General features: G+C 42.6%; 1 pseudogene across 1 annotated transcript; it reads left to right on the forward strand.

Moving 5' to 3' along the window:
• Positions 1-580: 580 nt before the first annotated feature.
• Positions 581-1902, forward strand: LOC128581506 (adiponectin receptor protein 1-like; annotated as a pseudogene). Its single transcript, XR_008378858.1, has one exon. The product of XR_008378858.1 is annotated as an adiponectin receptor protein 1-like (transcript).
• The last annotated feature ends 4361 nt before the right edge of the window (positions 1903-6263 follow it).

A 6263-nucleotide genomic window follows, 5' to 3' on the forward strand; every position in this document is an offset into this window, starting at 1 on the left:
AGGTACTAAAGATTTCATGACATAATAGGTCTCTTAAAATTTTTCTGTATAAAAATACAACATCTCAAATTTGTGGGACCTAGTTACATTAATACCGAGAGGAAATTCTATACTGCTAAATGCTTAAATTAGAAAACAGAAAAGTTCTCAAACCAATAATCTAAATAATCATTTCAAGAAAAAGATTATTTAAAAGAATAATTAAAGAGAGAGCAAAAAAAAAGAGAGAGCAAAATTTGGTGACATTTGAAATATGAAAATAGAGTGTGGCATGGTGGCTCACACCAGTAATTGTAGCCCTCTGGGAAGTGGAGGTAAGAGAATCACTTGGGGTCAAGAACGTAGGATCAGGACTGCGGAGGTGACGCGGGCGGTCGCGCCCCGGGCGCTGATGATCCCGGGCTGTTCCCGCTGCAGGCCGCCTCCACCGCTGCGAGATGTAGCTCGGGGGACCGCGGCCCCCAGCAGTCTACCCTCCCCGTTTTTCTACCATCACAGGGAGATCTCTGCCCCCTGGGGCTGAGAGACCCCAACTTTTCCCCAAGCTGAAGCTGCAGGGCCTTGAGATACCACCAGCCAGATGTAGTCCCACAAAGGATCTGTGGTGGCACAGGACAACCGGGCTCCTGCCAGTAACAGGGAAACTGACACAGTGGAACTGGCTGGACTGGGACCCCTGCTAGAAGAGAAAGGCAAGCGAGTAATTGCCAACCCAACCAAAGCTGAAGAAGAGCAAACATGCCCAGTGCCCCAGGACGAGGAGGAAGAGGCGGGTACTGACACTTCCCCTGCAAGCCCACCAGGCCATGGAGAAGCTGGAGGCGTTTGTGTCTAAGGTCTGGGAGGGACACTGGAGAGTCATCCCATATGATTGCTCCCTGACTGACTGAAGGACAATGACTATCTGCTACATGGCCATAGACCACCCATGCCCTCCTTCCGGGCTTGTTTCAAGAGCATCTTCCGCATCCACACAGAAACTGGCAACATCTGGAGCCATCTGCTTGGTTTTGTGCTGTTTCTCTTTTTGGGAATCTTGACCATCCTTAGACCAAATATGTACTTCATGGCCCCTCTACAGAAGAAGGTGGTTTTGGGGATGTTCTTTTTGGGTGCAGTGCCCTGCCTCAGCTTCTCCTGGCTCTTCCACACTGTCTATTGTCATTCAGAGAAAGTCTCTCGGACTTTTTCCAAACTAGACTATTCAGGGATCGCTCTATTGATTATGAGGAGCTTTGTCCCCTCGTTCTATTACTCTTTCTACTGCTCCCCACAGCCACGGCTCATCTACCTCTCTGTTGTCTGTGTCCTGGGCATTTCTGCCATCATTGTGGCACAGTGGGACCGGTTCGCCACTCCTAAGCACCAGCAGACAAGAGCAGGAGTGTTCCTGGGACTTGGCTTGAGTGGTGTTGTGCCCACCATGCACTTTACTATCCCTGAGGGCTTTGTCAAGGCCACCACAGTGGGCCAGATGGGCTGGTTCTTCCTCATGGCTGTGATGTACATCACTGGAGCTGGCCTTTATGCTGCTCGAATTCCTGAGTGTTTCTTTCCTGGAAAATTTGACATATGGTTCCAGTCTCATCAGATTTTCCACGTCCTGGTGGTGGCAGCAGCCTTTGTACACTTCTTTCTAGGGCCTGGATCTGCATACACAGCAGGAAGAATAAAGCCACCAACTTTTACATAGCCCGGCTAATCATGGAAGTGTGTCCAGGCTTAAAATAACTTGAGTTTTAATTTTTTTTTCTTGGCAGAGTAATGTAAAATTAAAGTGGGGAAAGATATTTAATATTTAATACTAAGCTTTAAAAAGAAACATGCTATCATTGCTATGTATCTTAATGCAAAGACGATGATGATAATAAAAGAAAGTACAGAAGACACTTGGCATTCAAAAAAAAAAAAAGAATGTAAGATCAGCCTGAGCAAGATCCCATATCTACTAAAAACAGAAAAATAAGTCAGGCACGTGCCTGTACCCAGCTACTTGACAGACTGAAGCTGGAAGATTGCCTGAGCACAGGAGTTTGAGGTTCCAGGAACCTACGATGATGCCACTGCCCTCTAGACTCTATCTGGAACAACAAAGCAAGATGATTTCTCAATAAAAACAAACAAACAAATAAACCCATGAAAATTGTAGAGAATATCAGTCAGGTGCAATGATGACTCCTGTCATCCCAGCTACTTGAGCAGCTGAGGCAGAAGGACTGCTTGAACCCAGGAGTTCAAGGCCAGCCTAGGCAATATGGTAAGACTTCATCTCAAGAGAAAAAAAGGAAAAATGGAAGGAAGGAAAGGGAGGGACGGAGGGAGAGAAGGAAGGAAAGAAAAGAAAGGAAGAAAAAAATATCAATGAGAACAAGGCTGCTTCATTTGAAAAAAATAATACAATGGCAAACCTCTAGCAAGAATAAGAAAGATAAAATACATAAATCAATATCAAAAATAATACAGAAGAGCGGCGCCTGTGGCTCAGTGAGTAGGGCGCCGGCCCCATATGCCGAGGGTGGCGGGTTCAAAACCAGCCCTGGCCAAACTGCAACAAAAAAATAGCCGGGTGCTCTGGCGGGCGCCTGTAGTCCCAGCTGCTCGGGAGGCTGAGGCAAGGAATCGCTTAGGCCCAGGAGCTGGAGGTTGCTGTGAGCTGTGTGATGCCACGGCACTCTACCCAGGGCAGTAAAGTGAGACTCTGTCTCTCTAAAAAAAGAAAAAAATAATAATACAGAAGATATCCTTATAGCCATTAAAAATATAATCATGGTTTAAACAACAGGTTAAAGAAATTGCAAGAGTAACTGAAAATATTTTGAGATGAATGAAAATAAAATATGTAACATCAAAACATATGAGATGCAGTGAAAGCAGCGCTCAAAGGGAAATTTATAGCTAACAATGCTTATATTTGGAAAAAAAAATCTTAAATGGATACTTAACTGTACGCCTTAATGAACCAGAAAAAGAAGAACAAACTAAACCTGAAGTTAGCACAAGGAAAGAAATAATAATTATTACAGTGGATATAAGTGAAATAGACAGTTAGAAAAACAATAGAGAGAATCAATACAACCAAAAGTTAACTCTTTTGAAAGAGTTAACAAAGATCAACAAAATTGGTAAATTTTGGCTACAAGGACTAAGGAAAAAGAAATGACTCATTAACAGAAAAAATTAAAGTGGGAATATTAGGGGCCAGGTGCAGTGGCTCACACCTGTAATCCTAGTACTCTGTGAGGCTGAGGTGGGTGTATTGTCTGAGCTCAGGATTTCAAGATCAGCCTGAGCAAAAGCCAGACCCCGTCTCTAAAAATAGCCGGGCATTGTGGTGGGCCCCTGTATTCCCAGCTACTTGGGAAGGTGAGACAAGACGATTGCTTGAGTCCAAGAGATTCAGGTTGCTGTGAGATATGAAGCCACAGCACTCTACCCAGGGCAACAAAGTGAGACTCTGTCTCAAACAAACAAACAAACAAACAAAAAAGCGGGACTATTATTACTAAAGTTACAGAAACAAAAATGATTATAAGGAAATATAATAAACTACTATATGCCATAAAAAATATAAGCCAAGATAAAATCAACAAATTCTTAGAAACACAAAAGCTACCAAAACTGAATCAAGAAGAAATAGAAATTCTGAACAGGCCTACAAGTATAACAAGTAAGGCGATTGAATCAGTAATTACAAACCACCCAACAAATAAAAGCTAAGGATTAGGTGACTTTGGGGGTGAATTCTTCCAAATATTTAAAGAAAAATTAACACTAATATTCCTCAAGCTCTTTTTTTTTTTCCTTTTTATGACAGAGTCTTGCTTTTCACCCTCAGTAGAGTGCTGTGGTATCATCATAGTTCAACAACAACCTCAAACTCTTGGGCTTAAGTGATTCTCTTGTCTCAGCCTCCAAAGTAGCTGGGACTACAGGTGCCTGCCCACAATGCCCAGCTATTTTTAGAGACAGGCTCTTGCTCTTGCTCAGGCTGGTCTTGAACCCATGAGCTCAGGCAATCCACTTGCCTCAGCCTCCCAGATTGCTAGGATTACAGGTTTTTTATTTTTTATTTTATTTTTGAGACAAAGTCTTACTCTGTCACCCTGGGCAGGCTGGTACTGTGGTGTCATGCTCACAGCAACCTCAAACTCTTGGGCTCGAGTGATCCCCTTGCCTCAGCCTCCCAAAGCAGCTGGGACTACAGGCACCTGCCACAACACCCACCTAGTTTTTCTATTTTTAGTAGCAATGGGATCTCGCTCTTGCTCAGGCTGGTCTTGAACTCCTGAGCTCAAGCAATCTACCTGCTTCAGCCTCCCAGAGTGTTAGAATTGCAGGCATGAGCCACCACACCTGGCTTCAAACTCTTAGAAGAGGAGGAAACATATCCTGACCTATCCCATGAGATCAGTATTACCTTGACACCAAGCCAGATAAAGACAGTGCAAGGGATTCATATCCCTTATGAATACAAAACCAAAAATCACAACACAATACTAGCATACCAAATCCAGAAGTGCATGGAGAGGATTATACACCAGGCTGAAGTGGATTTATCCGAAGCATGTAGGAGTTCAGCGTATGAAAACAAATCAATATACCACGTTACTAAATTAAAGAGTGGGAAAACCACATGATTTCAATTGATGCAGAAACAATTTTTTTTTGACAAAATCCACCATCCCTTTACGTAAAAACATTCGATTTACTAGTAATAAAAGGGAACTTCGACAGGTTAAAGGACATTTATGAAAAACTGACAACTAACATCATACTTAATGGAAGAAAGACACCAAGATTTCCTCCTGCAGTTAGAACAAGACGAGGATGACAGCTTTTACTACTTCTGTTCAATATTGCACTGGAAATCCTGATTCCATTCAGATGAGGTACCTAGACAGTCACATTCATAGAGACAAAGTAGAATGTGGTTGCCAGGGTTGGAGAAAGGAGAGATTGGAGAGTTGTTTAATGGGTGTAGCGTTTCAATTCTGTAAGATGAAAAGAGTCATAAGAACAGATGGTGATGATGACGATACAAAAATATGAGTGTACGTTAATACCTCTCTGAACTGCAGCCTTACCAATAGTTAAGATGATAAAATCGGTTGTATGCATTTTACCACAATAACATAATGGAAAAAATATTGTCCCCAAATAAGAATAATGACAATGTTAATGCTGGCAAGGACGTAGAGAAACTGGATCACTTACACATTGTTGGTGGGGCTAGGCATGGTAGTTCATGCCTGTAATTCTAGCACTCTGGGAGGCCAAAGCGGGTGGATTGCCCTGAGTTCACAGGTTCGCGATCACCCTGAGCAAGAATGAGACCCTTCTCTAAAAAACAGCAGAGTCTTGTGGCGGGTGCCTGTAGTCCCAGCTATTTGGGAGGCTGAGGCAAGAGAATCGCATGAGTCCAAGAGTTTGAGGCTGCTGTGAGCGATAATGTCACGGCACTCTACCAAGGGCAACAAAGTAAGACTCTGCCTCAAAATAAATAAATAAAACATTGTTGGTGGGAATGTAAAATAGTACAGCTGATCTGGAAAACAGTTTGGCAGTTTCTTACAAAACTAAACATGTCCTAGCATATAACACATACATTGCAGGACTGGTCACTTACCCCCCCAAAATGAATACTTACGTTCACACAAAAACTTGCACACAGGGCGGCGCCTGTGGCTCAGTGAGTAGGGCGCCGGTCCCATATGCCGGAGGTGGCGGGTTCAAACCCAGCCCCGGCCAAAAACAAAAACAAAAACAAAAAAAAAAACTTGCACACAAATGTGCATAGCAGCCATATTTGTAATAGCCCAAAACTGATTACAACACATATATCCTTTAACAAGTCAATGGTTAAATACACTGTGATACATCCATACAATGTAACACTGCTCAGCATTGAAAAGGAACATGCTCCTGATACACACTGATTCATTCACACAACTTGAATGTATGCAAGGGAATTATCCTAGCAAAGAAAGCTGATTCCCAAAGGTTACATACTGTATGATTTTATGTACATGATATTTCTGCAAGTGGCAAAATTATAGAAATGGAGAACAGTGACTGTTAGGGTTTGATGATAGGGGCAGAAAGCAATAAAAGGGCAACAGAAGGGATCCTTGTGGTGACCCAACTGTTCGGTATCTGGACTGTATCAATGTCAACACTGATACTGTTCTATAGTTTTAAAAGATTATACCATTGAGGAAAGCTGAGTAAAGGACACACAAGATCTCCTTGTTTTATTTTTTATA

This window comes from Nycticebus coucang, chromosome 3 (genome assembly GCF_027406575.1).
Source record: "Nycticebus coucang isolate mNycCou1 chromosome 3, mNycCou1.pri, whole genome shotgun sequence".
In the NCBI taxonomy this organism is placed as follows: Eukaryota; Metazoa; Chordata; class Mammalia; order Primates; family Lorisidae; genus Nycticebus; species Nycticebus coucang.